Genomic DNA, 19381 nt, shown 5'->3' on the forward strand with positions numbered 1-19381 from the left:
CACCCTTCTGCCCCAAGTCGTGCACACTTGCTAGCTTATTGTGTAGCCCAACACACCTTACCTGAACTGCCACTATCATCGTGCATCGTTGTACACACTTCTTCCTAATTGTTGTGTCACACTGCCTAGCCCGCTGTGTCGACCTTCCCACGGTATTCGGTCAGGTCGCAGCGCCACTCAAGTCACCTGCACCCACCTCCTACCCAACTGTTTCACCACCGTGTGATGAACAACAAAACAAAACTTGATTTTCTGTCACGCCCTGCGCACTCACTTCGGGTCTTCTAGTCCAACCTTGCCACTTCTGCAATGACCTTGGGTTTGGGTGACCCACAGGTCTGTTACAATGACCTACGACCAAGTTTCCACCTGCTTGAGCTACAATACGTGCGCCCAACAAAACCCCAAACTTCGGCGCCAAAAATACTTCCAGTCCTACGTCCTGTACCCCTTCTATATGCTTTGGCCCCTTCCTTGCTCATCCTCACTCTGAAATATGTTTCTTGCTTTTTCTTGGTCGAATTTCGATGAGCCTCCTCCCTCCAATGGATCCCATATTTATATGGGTTGTGCGATGGACATCCACCCAACCGTTGCGTCCTTTCGGCCTTACCAAAGGTTGACTTGCCCATACCAATGCGTCAAACTGCCCATATACCAATGCGTCAGCATGTCCATTATTTAGACGCACCCATCTATAATAATATGTCACTGCCCATCGTGTCGCTTGGGTGGGTCGCGGATCGGCTCACCCATGCTGCCCATTGACTTGTACACGCTCATGTGGTTCGCCCATCAAACTTCCACATGACTTCATCCACTGTTACAACTTGTCTCGCCTAGCTCGTTCGCACAATTAGGTGCTCGTTCGCCCGGGCGCTTGCCCACCTGGGCTCCCAACTCGAGTCGAGCAACGCGCCTCTACCTGGTAACTCACCCACCATGCCCACTACAATGTGCACGTATGTCCGTCACCTTTAACCGATGACTTGTTGTACATAATCAAATATCCACCTTCGAGTCACCTTTAATCGAATTCTCTAACCCGAGTCACCTTTAACCAAACACGGGCACCCATCACATATGGCAGGCGTGCCTACACGCCTTTAACCATGATCGTTGGTTTTTCGACTCTCTTGGGCACTCGTCAACTCGAGGCCCTGACACAATGCCTCATATAGACTAAGATGGAAGGTTTCCAATCATACTGTGGTATGTTAATGTGCTTTCTCAAATGTGAGTCTTGCATGTCAAAATAATTAGTAATCAAGTCATACCCAGGTTTCCTTAAGATTAGTTTGTTGGAACTGCAGAGGTTACCCATGGAGACGAGGACCTGGGTTAGGGCCTATTGCGGAAAATAGAGACATAATTTGCCTCATAGAAACACATGAGCATGAAGGGTGCAAGACACCTTTGTTTGAAGGATACTGGAAGATGGCAGTGTGGAACAAGTCAACAGGGAATGACAAAAGGCACGGGGGTATCATGGTTTTAGTAAGGGAGAAAGAAGGTCGTCTCATTCAGTTAGAAAAAGAAAACTCAAATAAGCAATTCTTTTGGTGTAAAATATCAAAAAATGGAAACCACGTCAGAATTGCAACATGCTATTTTGCACCATAGCGTTCAAAAATCTACAAAGGTAGAGGTCTTGACCACAAAGATCCATTTGCAGCTTTAAAAGCGGATATTGCAACATATTTGTAGCTAGGTGAAGTCCTTATAGTGGGTGATTTCAATGCTAGGACTGGAAGTAAGCCATCTAGCATTCTTTGTTGTAAAGATGATTGTGACCATATCTGGCTTACAAAAGAAAGTAAACATTAGCGGGAAATAATTTCAGAGGACAAGGGCTGCAATCTCTATGGTGAAAAATTGCTTACTCTACGTGGGGCCTTTGATTTAGTCATTTGTAATGGCTTGACTAGATGGGCAAAGTCCGGTAATTTCACTTGCAATACTTACAATGGAGCAAGTGTGGTAGATTATGTAATTTGCTCGCATGGTTTGTGTGAGAAATGGAAGAAGTTTTGGTTGGAGATCAACCGTGGGATTTGAAATCAGATCACAAGCCAATTTATTTATGTTTCTCTTGGATTGGAAAGAAACGATTAGAGTAAAAAATTCAACATGTCCAACAAAATCTCCCATAGGGTAGAATTCTTTTGACCCCAGAAAATTGTAATGCTTTCAAAATGATGCTAGAGATGCTCTTTGAGAAGGAGAAAATTACAATTCACAGCCTTCATAGTCATGAATTAACACATTTAATTCAATGCACACTTGCAAAGTGAAAAAGAACAAAAATTAAGAAGTCTGAAACAAATTGCTTTCCGGTTATTGCTTGGTTTGACGAGGAATGCAAAAAGGCAGGGAGAATGTGGAAAGAGTCAAACAAGGATAACATAAAGCTCAAATCTTACAAGCAGTTATTAAGCAAGAAAAAGGCCGATTTCATGGTTTCAAGGAGGGAAGAACTAATCTTCCTTGGGAAAAATAATCCCAAATTATTTTGGAAGGATCTCCAACTGAAAAAGATACAAATTGGAAATAATATTACAGCTTCTAAATGGTTTGACTATGCAAGACAACTCTATGAGCAGGTTCCCAAGGTTGACCCTCCCCCCTTGGTCAACACTGATACTGAACTCTTCATGGTACAAGAGGTAGAGATGGGTATCAAGAAGTTGGGTGTTGGAAAAGCAAAAGACTTAGCTAAACTCCAAGCAAAATATCTAAAGTGGGGCTCAAAGATTCTTGCACCTAACATTACAAAAATCTTCAGCAACATCATACAACAAAGGCTCCCCACAGATTGGAAAACTAGTTTGGCAATACCTCTTTTCAAGAGCGGTGACGTCAATAATCCCTCCAATTATAGGACCATCATGATAAACCCTTTGTTTGCAAAGCTATTTGGAAGCATGCTAGAAAACAAAATTAGCAAGTGGGAAGAAGAAAGAGATAAGCGTGCTAAAGGGCAAGCAGGTTTTAGACCTAAACATTCCACAGTTGATCATTGCATAACTTTAAGGCATATCATTGAAAAAGTTTGGGAGAAAAAGGAAGAAGTCTTTTGTTGCTTTGTTGATTTCAGAAAAGCGTTTGACTCGGTTCCTAGGGATAAAATTTGGCAGAGAATGGAGGAACTTGGGGTTCCTAAACATTTGAGAGCAGCTGTGCATAGGTTGTATGAAGAGGTGAAAGTCAAAATTAGAACTTCAGTAGGCATTTCTGAAAGTTTTAGAAGTGATATCTGGGTCAAGAAAGGTTGCCCACTGTCTCTTATGCTTTTTGGTTTATATATCGACAAGCTTGAGGAGTGGTTAAATTCGCAAGGGGGTGATGGTATCTATTTGTGAAAGTTTGTTATAAGGCTTCTTTTGTATGCAGATGACCTTATTCTGATTGCTAAATCGGCTCTTGGTTTGCAAGAGCACTTACTATCCCTTAAGCATTTTGTAGAAGTGTGGGGATGCAAGTCAATATCAGCAGAACGAAAGTAGTGGTCTTCTCTAAGAAAAGAAAACATAACAAGCATAAGTTATACTTTGAAGGCAACATTCTGGAAGAAGTTGCGGATTACAAATGCCTCGGAATTGACTTCAACAAAAATCTAAGCTGGAATGGTTGTAGAAAGAAAAGAACTTTGGGGGGTTGGAAAGCATTTTATGCTATTCAAAATAGGTGTAGAGAGGTAGAGTTATGGGACTGGAAGACCACTCAAACTCTTTTTGGGCTTCTAGTGATTCCGGTGATTCTCTATGGTTGTGAACTGTGGGCTAGTAGTACCTCCGACATGCAGTGGAGAAAATTGAGAAAATTCAGAAGCGTTTGATTATAAACAAATTTAAGATTAAAAGTGCAGTTCCTTATGATATCTTGTTAAGTGAAACAGGGACTAATCCTATTGAAGCAATTGCTATGGTGCGAGTCATTAGGTATTTGAAAAAAATTGAGCAAATGTAAGAGGGTAGATGGCCAAAGGTTGTCTTTAAGGATAGATTGTGCAAGAGCAAAAAAACTTGGATGCAACAAAATAACAAATGGTTTAGTAAATGGGGTATTTGCTTGAACAAGTGTCCCATAAATAACAAAGAGATAAAAGCTTTTGTTACAGAAAAGTTCCACAAATGTACTTGGGATAAGGAGCTAGGAAGAAAGAAAAATTACAATATTGAAGTGTTTAATCCCACTCATAATCATCAACCAAAAGCATACATAGAGGCCAATATCTCTTAGAGAGCCAAAATTCTTATTGCTTAGTTAGGACTAATTCTCATCAACTCCGTTGTGAAACAGTGCGCTGGAAAAGGCCAAAGGAAGTGTTGGAGGAAAGGGTATGCATTTTTTGTTCTTCTGGAAAAGTGGAAACACAAAAACATTTCATTTTAGAATGTGAGGCCTTCAAAGATAACAGGGAAAGTTATGCAGGTATGATGGCAACGAGCTCTTGGGATAACCTGTTTAGCGAGGGGTTTGTCGAGAAGTTGGGAGCATTTATTGTGAAGCTTCACAGAAAAAAGGCTGAATACATCAAGCAGATGAAGAAGCAATCTGTCACATAGGCTATCTTTAGCCTCGTGGACGTTAAAATAATTTCTTTCTTTCTTTCGTCGGATCAACACGCAGAAAAATTTACAATCAAGACTGTTGAAGGGCGGGATATTTGTGGGTCCCATACAACTGGATGTCGAAAACATTCTGTAATAATTTTTATTATTTTAAATCTATTTTTGTAATTTAAAAAAATTAATAATAGAAAATTATTGTTGTCATTATTATCTTGCCACCGCGAGCAGGTATAAAGCAATGGAAATTGCATTGACTCTTGATTAATTAATATTTTGACCAAAAATTGAATTGCAGCCTTTAAAGTTTACATTATTAAGGAGATTTTTTTTTAATATAATAATTTTAATTACTTAAATTTGATTGGCTTATTTAATTTTGTTCTTATTCTACAATAATAATGGTGTATAATACATGTCAGTTCACTTAATGATGTAGTCTAACTTGTTTCGGCAGAATCCTTTCATCTTATGGATTTTCGTGGCAGAATCCTTTCATCGTATGGATTTTCGTGGTTGCATTCCTTCATGGATATAAAGAGGAGAATTTAAAAACCCTAACAGGCAAGCAGGAAACTCAAACGCATGGTCCACGACCATATAAATCGAACAATCTATATATATATATATATATATATATATATATATATATATATATATATATATATATATATATATATATATATATATGGAAACCATCAGTTACATGGTTGCAATCCTTCATGGATATAAAACCTAATCCCTCACGTACATGTAACCAGAAAACCCTAATGACGAGAACCCATGAAAGCAATCATCCACAACACAAAATTTAGGAATAATGTATTAAAAAACCTAAAATGTTCGCACCAACTAACGAAGCATGGAGAGCTCTAGAGACTTGCAATGCACTGGCTATAGTTGCTCTGCAGAAAATGAAAAAAAAGAGAAGGTTAGGGCTCAGTTTATACTGGTACCACAAAGGAAGGAAAAAAAATAAACAAAAAATTGACTTATTAATAATGTCAGAAAGCCATGTATACCTGAAATTGATCTTTGTGCCTCACACCAGTAAGGTGTGCCTGGCCCATGCAGAGAAAAAAGGAAACAAAAAAAATGGTGTAAAAAAAACCCTAAAAGGCAAATTGAAGTTGCTAGGTCGAATTGCAGAAAAAGAATGTCGTAGTTGGAACCCACCTGAACCGTTTGCACCCACACTGGAAGAGTGTTTGCAACATAAACCATAATGGGCAAAGAAACAACTCTGTTGAAATGCCTAGTAACTGGAAAACCTGTTGAGCGAAAGAAATCAAGTGAGGGTGTTGTTATAGCCACCGAATTGACAAAAAAAATATTGGAAAAAAAAAAGAACATAAATTTGTGAACAGGAGGTTTAGTGTTTAGATACCTAGTGTGGAAAAATCACCAAACTTGTCACCACCATGGAAAAATGATTTGCAACGATTGTTGGCCAGGGGACTAGATACTTGTAAACTGACTATGCAACATAACACAACCCTTGAGCTGAAGGCCTCCCTCAAACTTGGGTGGGAACGCAAAAGGTGGTTGCCACCTCTACTAGTGAAGAGCAATTTACATGGAATATAGAATGGAAGACAAACAAGGAATTTCCAAAGACTTTCAACCACTCCATTGCTGGAGGAGATAGGCAGCGCAAAATATGCTTTGCGGATATGGCGCTAATTGTGATAGATTAGGATATCTTTTATCTTTTCAACTGGAATAGTGGTCATGGACAAACTCCAGGGCGGAGATCTGGGCTCTATGGGGTCAATTATATTATGGCCGCTGGTTAATTAGCATGGCTTGCCAAAAGTTTCAGAGGAGCCCATGCAGATAAGTTTCCTAAATTACTTCAACAGAAATAGTGAGCTGATAACAAAAAGGAGGGTCAAGTACTGTGATTTCATAGGATCGAGTCTATTCTTTCCTACTGGACGAGTTGTTGGGAGAGACCATGAGCTTGTGACTGAGTTTGCCAACTAAATGTGCAGAGATTACCACTGCTGAAGCGACCACGAACTACCCATTTTGCTGGCTGAGTGAGCCGCATGTTATTTACAGTCAATCTGAAGGTAGAGTATGAAAGAGGGGGTCGATTTGCTGTTAGTTTAAAGGCTGGTATAGTCAGTCTTTACATGGACTGATATTTCTATATGAAAGGGGGATGAGTTACAGTCATCTTGGAGTCTATTTCTCTTAATTTTGTATGGCTGGAACCACATCCAAAACACTTAATGTATTGAAGTCCACACCGCTGAATTATTACCAGATTTGCTGATTATGAGATGGCCGTGTTCCCTGTCTTAGTGGGCAAAGTTAAAGTGTAGTACGTGGGATTTTATTTGCACCAAGTGAAAAGATGCGTACCTGTTGTAGCCTCTGTTGGAGAGATATAATATTGCTGGTACATTTTAGGCATTGTAACAGCCATACAATTGGACAATAGTCAAATAATTTTCTTCTACTATATATATAGAGAACTTGCATACTACATAGCAATGTGTGCAAAGGGCGGAATAAAATTCTGCAAGAGGCGATAGAGGAATACGTGCAAGCCCTAGAGTGAGCACGATTGCAAAAGAAAAATGAGCAATGTTTTCAAGAGGAGCGTGGTGAGCAGTGTATGCATTCAAACATGACAAAGGAACCAGAAATTTCAGGGCATGTGGAGACAAATGATTTAGGACAAGTGAAAATTGTCTCATTCGGAAAAGATGGGAAGTGGGTTTGGGTCACGTCTAAAATGGGAGCAAACAAGGAAGAAAAGATCTAAAAAGAAAAGTAATTGAGCCATTTTCAAAAAGCACTCAAACAAGTCTCCTGCATAGGCACGTGGCAACAAGAAGTCCAATGGAAAAGTCATTGAAGATTTTGCCTTATATAGTCCCACATCCACACTTCTTACCTGGTCATCTGATCTTTATGTGAAAGAATTTTTAAATGCAAAACAAAGGTTGGAGGTTTTAGAAGCTAAAGGGCAGGAAAGAGATCATAAAATTTATATAATAACAGCTTAGAACAAGGCGTCAGCAGAAAGCAATAAAATTTAAAAGAACAAGTGACATTGCTACAGGAAGATCTCCTAATAGGGAAGACAGAATGGCAACACATGAAGATGGATGTGCAAAACATAAAGAAATATGTAGTGGAAAGTACAGAGGTGGTGAATGTGAAATCATCCTAGGATAAAGGGAAAATGATTGCCCAAATAAACAACCATGAAGAGAACGCAAGAGAAGAAATGGAAGGAGATTCCACCAAAGTTTTCAAAACTTGAGCTCAATTTATTAGCAATTTTTCTAATAAGGAAGGAGAAACAAATATTCAGGTTGACAACATGCAAGATAGTGAAGGCAAGGAAAGACAAAATAGGGTAGCAAACATAATTATTAAAGGGGTGAAAGACTATGGGAAAAATGAATGTATTCTTGACCTTGCAAGAGACTTCTTGAAAGACAAGTTGTTATGGTAAGGACAAATATGCCAAACATGGAGGGTGGGTAAGTTTAATAGGGAGAGAGCCAGGCCCATAAAAGTCATTATGCCTAGCTTGAATGATAAATATATTATTCTAAGCAAGAAACATCTCTTGAGGGGTTCTCTTTTTTTCCTATAAGAAGATTTAACTGTAAAACAACATGAGGAAAGAAGGGAGGAAATTTTAAAGGTTAGGGTAGCAAGAGATGAATGAAAAAGAGCATGGATTTATAAAAGGCAAAGCTGTGATAACACAATTTGGACCTCCTTCCAGAACATAGCAGTAATATGGTAATAAAGAAGAGGCAACAAACTCTTCAACAGGAAATCAAAAAGCAAGGTCGGTATCGGAAAACAGGGACAAAGACTCAAATGTGAGTCTTGCATGTCAAAATAATTAGTAATCAAGTCATACCCAGGTTTCCTTAAGATTAGTTTGTTGGAACTGCAGAGGTCACCCATGGAGACGAGGACCTGGGTTAGGGCCTATTGCGGAAAATAGAGACATAATTTGCCTCATAGAAACACATGAGCATGAAGGGTGCAAGACACCTTTGTTTGAAGGATACTGGAAGATGGCAGTGTGGAAAAAGGCAACAGGGAATGACAAAGGGCACAGGGGTATCATGGTTTTAGTAAGGGAGAAAGAAGGTCGTCTTATTCAGTTAGAGAAACAAAACTCAAATAAGCAATTCTTTTGGTGTAAAATATCAAAAAATGGAAACCACATCAGAATTGCAGCATGCTATTTTGCACCATAGGTTTCAAAAATCTACAAAGGTAGAGGGCTTGACCACAAAGATCCATTTGCAGCTTTAAAAGTGGATATTGCAACATATTCGCAGCTAGGTGAAGTCCTTATAGTGGGTGATTTCAATGCTAGGACTGCAAGTAAGCCAGCTAGCATTCTTTGTTGTAAAGATGATTGTGACCATATTTGGCTTACAAAAGAAAGTAAACATTAGTGGGAAATAATTTCAGAGGACAAGGGCTGCAATCTCTATGGTGAACAATTGCTTACTCTATGTGGGGCCTTTGATTTAGTCATTTGTAATGGCTTGACTAGATGGGCAAAGTCCGGTAATTTCACTTGCAATACTTACAATGGAGCAAGTGTGGTAGATTATGTAATTTGCTCGCATGGTTTGTGTGAGAAAATGGAAGAAGTTTTGGTTGGAGATCAACTAGGGGATTTGAAATCAGATCACAAGCCAATTTATTTATGTTTCTCTTGGATTGGAAAGAAACGATTAGAGTAAAAAATTCAATATGTCCAACAAAATCTCCCACGGGGTAGAATTCTTTTGACCCCAGAAAATTGTAACACTTTCAAAATGATGCTAGAGAGGCTTTTTGAGAAGGAGAAAATTACAATTCACAGACTTCATAGTCATGAATTAACACATTTAATTCAATGCACACTTGCAAAGTGAAAAAGAACAAAAATTAAGAAGTCTGAAACAAATTGCTTTCCGGTTAATGCTTGGTTTGACGAGGAATGCAAAAAGGCAAGGAGAATGTGGAAAGAGTCAAACAAGGATAACATAAAGCTCAAATCTTACAAGCAGTTATTAAGCAAGAAAATGGCTGATTTCATGGTTTCAAGGAGGGAAGAACTAATCTTCCTTGGGAAAAATAATCCCAAATTATTTTGGAAGGATCTCCAACCGAAAAAGACACAAATTGGAAATAATATTATAGCTTCTAAATGGTTGGACTATGCAAGACAACTCTATGAGCAGGTTCCCAAGGTTGACCCTCCCCCCTTGGTCAAAACTGATACTGAACTCTTGACGATACAAGAGGTAGAGATGGGTATCAAGAAGTTGGGTGTTGGAAAACCAAAAGACTTAGCTAAACTCCAAGCAGAATATCTAAAGTGGGGCTCAAAGATTCTTACACCTAACATTACAAAAATTTTCAACAACATCATAAAACAAGGGCTCCCCACAGATTGGACAACTAGTTTGGCAATACCTCTTTTCAAGAGCGGTGACGTCAATAATACCTCCAATTATAGGACCATCATGATAAACCCTTTGTTTGCAAAGCTATTTGGAAGCATGCTAGAAAACAAAATTAGCAAGTGGGTAGAAGAAAGAGATAAGCGTGCTAAAGGGCAAGCAGGTTTTAGACCTAAACATTTCACAGTTGATCATTGCATAACTTTAAGGCACATCATTGAAAAAGTTTGGGAGAAAAAGGAAGAAGTGTTTTGTTGCTTTGTTGATTTCAGAAAAGCATTTGACTCGGTTCCTAGGGATAAACTTTGGCAGAGAATGGAATAACTTGGGGTTCCTAAACATTTGAGAGCAGCTGTGCATAGGTTGTATGAAGAGGTGAAAGTCAAAATTAGAACTTCAGCAGGCATTTCTGAAAGTTTTAGAAGTGATATTTGGGTCAAGAAAGGTTGCCCATTGTCTCTTATTCTTTTTGGTTTATATATCGACAAGCTTGAGGAGTGGTTAAATTCGCAAGGGGGTGATGGTATCTATTTGTGAAAGTTTGTTATAAGGCTTCTTTTGTATGCAGATGACCTTATTCTGATTTCTAAATCGGCTCTTGGTTTGCAAGAGCACTTACTATCCCTTAAGCATTTTGTAGAAGTGTGGGGATGCAAGTCAATATCAACAGAATGAAAGTAGTGGTCTTCTCTAAGAAAAGAAAACATAACCAGCATAAGTTATACTTTGAAGGAAACATTCTGGAAGAAGTTGCGGATTACAAATACCTCGGAATTGACTTCAACAAAAATCTAAGCTGGAATGGTTGTAGAAAGAAAATAACTTTGGGGGGTTGGAAAGCATTTTATGCTATTCAAAATAGGTGTATAGAGGTAGAGTTATGGGACTGGAAGACCACTCAAACTCTTTTTGGGCTTCTAGTGATTCTGGTGATTCTCTATGGTTGTGAACTGTGGGCTAGCAGTACCTCCGACATGCAGTGGAGAAAATTGAGAAAATTCAAAAGTGTTTGATTATAAACAAATTTAAGATTAAAAGTGCAGTTCCTTATGATATCTTGTTAAGTGAAACAGGGACTAATCCTATTGAAGCAATTTCTATGGTGCGAGTCATAAGGTATTTAAAAAAAATTGAGCAAATGGAAGAGGGTAGACGGCCAAAGGTTGTCTTTAAGGATAGATTGTGCAAGAGCAAAAAAACTTGGATGCAACAAAATAACAAATGGTTTATTAAATGGGGTATTTGCTTGAACAAGTGTCCCATAAACAACAAAGAGATAAAAGCTTTTGTTACAGAAAAGTTCCACAAATGTACTTGGGATAAGGAGCTAGGAAGAAAGAAAAATTAAAATATTGAAGTGTTTAATCCCACTCATAATCATCAACCAAAAGCATACATAGAGGCCAATATCTCTTAGAGAGCCAAAATTCTTATTGCTTAGTTAGGGACTAATTCTCATCAACTCCGTTGTGAAACAGTGTGCTGGAAAAGGCCAAAGGAAGTGTTGGAGGAAAGGGTATGCATTTTTTGTTCTTCTGGAAAAGTGGAAACACAAAAACATTTCATTTTAGAATGTGAGGCCTTCAAAGATAATAGGGAAAGTTATGCAGGTATGCTGGCAACGAGCTCTTGGGATAATCTATTTATCGAGGGGTTTGTCGAGAAGTTGGGAGCATTTATTGTGAAGCTTCACAGAAAAAGGCTGAATACATCAAGCAGATGAAGAATCAATCTGTCACATAGGCTATCTTTAGCCTCGTGGACGTTAAAATAATTTCTTTCTTTCTTTCGTCGGATCAAACACGCAGACAAATGTACAATCAAGACTGTTGAAATGCGGGATATTTGTGGGTCCCATACAACTGGACGTCGAAAACATTCTGTAATAATTTTTATTATTTTAAATCTATTTTTGTAATTTTTAAAAATTAATAAAAGGAAATTATTGTTGTCATTATTATCTTGCCGCCGCGAGCAGGTATAACGCAATGGAAATTGCGTTGACTCTTGATTAATTAATATTTTGACCAAAAATTGAATTGCAGCCTTTAAAGTTTACATTTTTAAGGAGATTTTTTTTTAATATAATAATTTTAATTACTTAAATTTGATTGGCTTATTTAATTTTGTTCTTATTCTACAATAATAATGGTGTACAATACATGTCAGTTCACTTAATGATGTAGTCTAACTTATTTCGACAGAATCCTTTCATCGTATGGATTTTCGTGGTTGCAGTCCTTCATGGATATAAAGAGGAGAATTTAAAAACCCTAACAGGCAAGCAGGAAACTCAAACGCATGGTACACGACTGTATAAATCGAACAATATATATATATATATATATATATATATATATATATATATTTATGGAAACCATCAGTTACATGGTTGCAATCCTTCATGGATATAAAACCTAATCCCTCACGTACATGCAACCAAAAAACCCTAATGACAAGAACCCATGAAAGCAACCGTCCACAGCACAAAATTTAGGAATAATGTATTAAAAAACCTAAAATGTTCGTGCCAACTAACGAAGCATGGAGAGCTGTAGGGACTTGCAATGCACTGGCTATAGTTGCTTTGCAGAAAATGAAAAAAAAGAGAAGGTTAGGGCTCAGTTTATACTGGTACCACAAAGGAAGGAAAAAAATAAACAAAAAACTGACTTATTAATAGTTTCAGAAAGCCATGTATACCTGAAATTGATCTTTGTGCCTCACACCAATCAGGCGTGCCTGGCCCATGCAGAGAAAAAAGGAAACAAAAAAAATGGTGTAAAAAAAAAAAACCCTAAAAGGCAAATTGAAGTTTCCAAGTCGAATTGCAGAAAAAGAATGTCGCAGTTGGAACCCACCTGAACCATCTGCACCCACACTGGAAGAGTGGTCGCAACATAAACCATAATGGGCAAAGAAACAACTCTGTTGAAATGCCTAGTAACTGGAAAACCTGTTGAGCGAAAGAAATCAAGTGAGGGTGTTGTTATAGCCACCGAATTGGCAAAAAAAATATTAGAAAAAAAAAAGAACATAAATTTGTGAACAGGAGGTTTAGTGTTTAGATACCTAGTGTGGAAAAATCACCAAACTTGTCCCCACCATGGAAAAATGATTTGCAGCGATCATTGGCTAGGGGATTAGGTACTTGTAAAATGACTATGCAACATAACACAACCCTTGAGCTGAAGGCCTCCCTCAAACTTGGGTGGGAACGCTAAAGGTGGTTGCCACCTCTACTGGTGAAGAGCAATTTACATGGAATATAGAATGGAAGACAAACAAGGAATTTCCAAATACTTTCAACCACTCCATTGCTGGAGGAGATAGGCAGCTCAAAATATGCTTTGCGGATGTGGCGCTAATTGTGATAGATCAGGATATCTTTTATCTTTTCAATTGGAATAGTGGTCATGAAAAGAATCCAGGGCAGAGATCTGGGCTCTATGGGGTCAATTATATTATGGCCGCTGGTTAATTAGCATGGCTTGCCAAAAGTTTCAGAGGAGCCCATGCATATAAGTTTCCTAAATTACTTCAACAGAAATAGTGAGCTGATAACAAAAAGGAGGTTCAAGTACTGTGATTTCATAGGATCGAGTCTATTCTTTCCTGTTGGACGAGTTGTTGGGAGAGACCATGAGCTTGTGACTAAGTTTGCCAGCTAAATTTGCAGAGATTACCACTGCTAAAGCGACCATGAACTACCCATTTTGCTGGCTGAATGAGCCGCATGTTATTTACAGTCAATCTGAAGGCAGAGTATGAAAGAGGGGGTCGATTTGCTGTTAGTTTAAAGGTTGGTATAGTCAGTATTTACATGGACTGATATTTATATATGAAAGGGGGATGAGTTACAGTCATCTTGGAGTCTATTTCTCTTAATTTTGTATGGCTGGAACCACATCCAAAACACTTAATGTATTGAAGTCCACACCGCTGAATTATTACTAGATTTGCTGATTATGAGATGCCGTGTTCCCTGTCTTAGTGGGCAAAGTTAAAGTGTAGTACGTGGGATTTTATTTGCACCAAGTGAAAAGCTGCGTACCTGTTGTAGCCTCTATTGGAGAGATATAATATTGCTGGTACATTTTAGGCATTGCAACAGCCATATAATTGGACAATAGTCAACTATTTTTGTTCTACTATATATATAGAGAACTTACATACTACATAGCAATGTGTGCAAAGGGCAGAATAACATTCTGCAAGAGGGGATAGAGGATTAAGTGCAAACCGTAGAGTGAGCACGATTGCAAAAGAAAAATGAGCAATGTTTTCAAGAGGAGCGTGGTGAGCAGTGTATGCATTCAAACATGACAAAGGAACCAGAAATTTCAAGACACGTGGAGACAAATGATTTAGGACAAGTGAAAATTGTCTCATTCGGAAAAGATGGGAAGTGGGTTTGGGTCACGTCTAAAATGGGAGCAAACAAGGAAGAAAATATCTAAAAAGAAAAGTAATTGAGCCATTCGCAAAAAGCACTCAAACAAGTCTCCTCCACAGGCACGTGGCAACAAGAAGTCCAAAGGAAAAGTCATTGAAGATTCTGCCTTATATAGTCCCACATCCACACTTCTTACCTGGTCATCTGATCTTTATGTGAAAGAATTGTTAAATGCAAAACAAAGGTTGGAGGTTTTAGAAGCTAAAGGGCAGGAAAGAGATCATAAAATTTATATAATAACAGCTTAGAACAAGGCGTCAGCAGAAAGCAATAAAATTTTAAAAGAACAAGTGACATTGCTACAGGAAGATCTCCTAATAGGGAAGACATAATGGCAACACATGAATACGGATGTGCAAAACATAAAGAAATCTGTAGTGGAAAGTACAGAGGTGGTGAATGTGAAATCATCCCAGGATAAAGGGAAAATGATTGCCCAAATAAACAACCATGAAGAGAACGCAAGAGAAGAAATGGAAGGAGATTCCACCAAAGTTTTCAAAACTTGAGCTCAATTTATTAGCAATTATGCTAATAAGGAAGGAGAAACAAATATTCAGGTTGACAACATGCAAGATAGTGAAGGCAAGGAAAGACAAAATAGGGTAGCAAACATAATTATTAAAAGGGTGAAAGACTATGGGAAAAATGAATGTATTCTTGACCTTGCAAGAGACTTCTTGAAAGACAAGTTGTTATGGCAAGGACAAATATGCCAAGCATGGAGGGTGGGTAAGCTTAATATGGAGAGAGCTAGGCCCATAAAAGTCATTATTCCTAGCTTGCATGATAAATATATTATTCTAAGCAAGAAACATCTCTTGAGGGGTTCTCTTTTTTTCCTATAAGAAGATTTAACTGTAAAACAACATGAGGAAAGAAGGGAGGAAATTTTAAAGGTTAAGGTAGCAAGAGATGAAGGAAAAAGAGCATGGATTTATAAAGGCAAAGCTGTGATAACACAATTTGGACCTCCTTCCAGAACATATCAGCAATATGGTAATAAAGAAGAGGCAACAAACTCTTCAACAGGAAATCAAAAAGCAAGGTCGGTATCGGAAAACAGGGACAAAGACTCAAATGTGAGTCTTGCATGTCAAAATAATTAGTAATCAAGTCATACCCAGGTTTCCTTAAGATTAGTTTGTTGGAACTGCAGAGGTTACCCATGGAGACGAGGACCTGGGTTAGGGCCTATTGCGGAAAATAGAGACATAATTTGCCTCATAGAAGCACATGAGCATGAAGGGTGCAAGCCACCTTTGTTTGAAGGATACTGGAAGATGGCAGTGTGGAACAAGGCAACAGGGAATGACAAAGGGCACGGGGCTATCATGGTTTTAGTAAGGGAGAAAGAAGGTCGTCTCATTCAGTTAGAAAAAGAAAACTCAAATAAGCAATTCTTTTGGTGTAAAATATTAGAAAATGGAAACCGCAACAGAATTGTAGCATGCTATTTTGCACCATAGCTTTCAAAAATCTACAAAGGTAGAGGGCTTGACCACAAAGATCCATTTGCAGCTTTAAAAGCGGATATTGCAACATATTCGCAGCTAGGTGAAGTCCTTATAGTGGGTGATTTCAATGCTAGGACTGCAAGTAATCCGGCTAGCATTCTTTGTTGTAAAGATGATTGTGACCATATTTGGCTTACAAAAGAAAGTAAACATTAGTGGGAAATAATTTCAGAGGACAAGGGCTGCAATCTCTATGGTGAACAATTGCTTACTCTATGTGGGGCCTTTGATTTAGTCATTTGTAATGGCTTGACTAGATGGGCAAAGTCCGGTAATTTCACTTGCAATACTTACAATGGAGCAAGTGTGGTAGATTATGTAATTTGCTCGCATGGTTTGTGTGAGAAAATGGAAGAAGTTTTGGTTGGAGATCAGCTGTGGGATTTGAAATCAGATCACAAGCCAATTTATTTATGTTTCTCTTGGATTGGAAAAAAACGATTAGAGTAAAAAATTCAACATGTCCAACAAAATCTCCCAAAGGGTAGAATTCTTTTGACCCCAGAAAATTGTAACACTTTCAAAATGATGCTAGAGAGGCTCTTTGAGAAGGAGAAAATTACAATTCACAGCCTTCATAGTCATGAATTAACACATTTAATTCAATGCACACTTGCAAAGTGAAAAAGAACAAAAATTAAGAAGTCTGAAACAAATTGCTTTTCGGTTATTGCTTGGTTTGATGAGGAATGCAAAAAGGCAGGGAGAATGTGGAAAGAGTCAAACAAGGATAACATAAAGCTCAAATCTTACAAGCAGTTATTAAGCAAGAAAAACGCTGATTTCATGGTTTCAAGGAGGGAAGAACTAATCTTCCTTGGGAAAAATAATCCCAAATTATTTTGGAAGGATCTCCAACCGAAAAAGATACAAATTGGAAATAATATTACAGCTTCTAAATGGTTTGACTATATAAGACAACTCTATGAGCAGGTTCCCAAGGTTGACCCTCCCCCCTTGGTCAACACTGATACTGAACTCTTCATGGTACAAGAGGTAGAGATGGATATCAAGAAGTTGGGTGTTGGAAAAGCAAAAGACTTAGCTAAACTCCAAGCAGAATATCTAAAGTGGGGCTCAAAGATTCTTGCACCTAACATTACAAAAATCTTCAACAACATCATACAACAAGGGCTCCCCACAGATTGGACAACTAGTTTGGCAATACTTCTTTTCAAGAGCGGTGACGTCAATAATCCCTCCAATTATAGGACCATCATGATAAACCCTTTGTTTGCAAAGCTATTTGGAATCATGCTAGAAAACAAAATTAGCAAGTGGGCAGAAGAAAGACATAAGCGTGCTAAAGGGAAAGCAGGTTTTAGACCTAAACATTCCACAGTTGATCATTGCATAACTTTAAGGCACATCATTGAAAAAGTTCGGGAGAAAAAGGAAGAAGTCTTTTGTTTCTTTGTTGATTTCAGAAAAGCGTTTGACTTGGTTCCTAGGGATAAACTTTGGCAGAGAATGGAGGAACTTGGGGTTCCTAAACATTTGAGAGCAGCTGTGCATAGGTTGTATGAAGAGGTGAAAGTCAAAATTAGAACTTCAGCAGGCATTTATGAAAGTTTTAGAAGTGATATCTGGGTCAAGAAAGGTTGCCCACTGTCTCTTATGTTTTTTTGTTTATATATCGACAAGCTTGAGGAGTGGTTAAATTCGCAAGGGGGTGGTGGTATCTATTTGTGAAAGTTTGTTATAAGGCTTCTTTTGTATGCAGATGAACTTATTCTGATTGCTAAATCGGCTCTTGGTTTGCAAGAGCACTTACTATCCCTTAAGCATTTTGTAGAAGTGTGGGGATGCAAGTCAATATCAGCAGAATGAAAGTAGTGGTCTTCTCTAAGAAAAGAAAACATAACAAGCATAAGTTATACTTTGAAGGCAACATTCTGGAAGAAGTTGCAGATTACAAATACCTCGGAATTGACTTCAACAAAAATCTAAGTTGGAATGTTTGTAGAAAGAAAAGAACTTTGGGGAGTTGGAAAGCATTTTATGCTATTCAAAATAGGTGTAGAGAGGTAGAGTTATGGGACTGGAAGGCCACTCAAACTCTTTTTGGGCTTCTAGTGATTCCAGTGATTCTCTATGGTTGTGAACTGTGGGCTAGCAGTACCTCTGACATGCAGTGGAGAAAATTGAGAAAATTCAGAAGCGTTTGATTATAAACAAATTTAAGATTAAAAGTGCAGTTCTTTATGATATCTTGTTAAGTGAAACATGGACTAATCCTATTGAAGCAATTGCTATGGTGCGAGTCATAAGGTATTTAAAAAATATTGAGCAAATGGAAGAGGGTAGATGGCCAAAGGTTATCTTTAAGGATAGATTGTGCAAGGGCAAAAAAACTTGGATGCAACAAAATAACAAATGGTTTAGTAAATGGGGTATTTGCTTGAACAAGTGTCCCATAAACAACAAAGAGATAAAAGCTTTTGTTACAGAAAAGTTCCACAAATTTACTTGGGATAAGGAGCTAGGAAGAAAGAAAAATTACAATATTGAAGTGTTTAATCCCATTCATAATCATCAACCAAAAGCATACATAGAGGCCAATATCTCTTAGAGAGCCAAAATTCTTATTGCTTAGTTAGGGACTAATTCTCATCAACTCCGTTGTGAAGCAGTGCGCTGGAAAAGGCCAAAGGAAGTGTTGGAGGAAAGGGTATGCATTTTTTGTTCTTCTGGAAAAGTGGAAACACAAAAACATTTCATTTTAGAATGTGAGGCCTTCAAAGATAACAGGGAAAGTTATGCAGGTATGTTGGCAACGAGCTCTTGGGATAATCTATTTAGCGAGGGGTTTGTCGAGAAGTTGGGAGAATTTATTGTGAAGCTTCACAGAAAAAAGGCTGAATACATCAAGCAGATGAAGAAGCAATCTGTCACATAGGCTATCTTTAGCCTCGTGGACGTTAAAATAATTTCTTTCTTTCTTTTGTCGGATCAACACGGAGACAAATGTACAATCAAGACTGTTGAAGGGCGGGATATTTGTGGGTCCCATACAACTAGACATTGAAAACATTCTGTAATAATTTTTATTATTTTAAATCTATTTTTATAATTTAAAAAAATTAATAACAGAAAATTATTGTTGTCATTATTATCTTGCCGCCGCGAGCAGGTATAACGCAATGGAAATTGCATTGACTCTTGATTAATTAATATTTTGACAAAAAATTGAATTGCAACCTTTAAAGTTTACATTATTAAGGAGATTGTTTTTTTTTAATATAATAATTTTAATTACTTATATTTGACTGGCTTATTTAATTTTGTTCTTATTCTACAATAATAATGGTGTACAATACATGTCAGTTCACAAAAGGTCATACAATGCTTTTCTGCTAGTACAGGGGTTTCTTTTTATTTTTTTTTGAAAAA

This window comes from Pinus tabuliformis, chromosome 8 (assembly GCF_031772625.1).
Source record: "Pinus tabuliformis cultivar Carrire ecotype Pingquan chromosome 8, CPIR1, whole genome shotgun sequence".
In the NCBI taxonomy this organism is placed as follows: Eukaryota; Viridiplantae; Streptophyta; class Pinopsida; order Pinales; family Pinaceae; genus Pinus; species Pinus tabuliformis.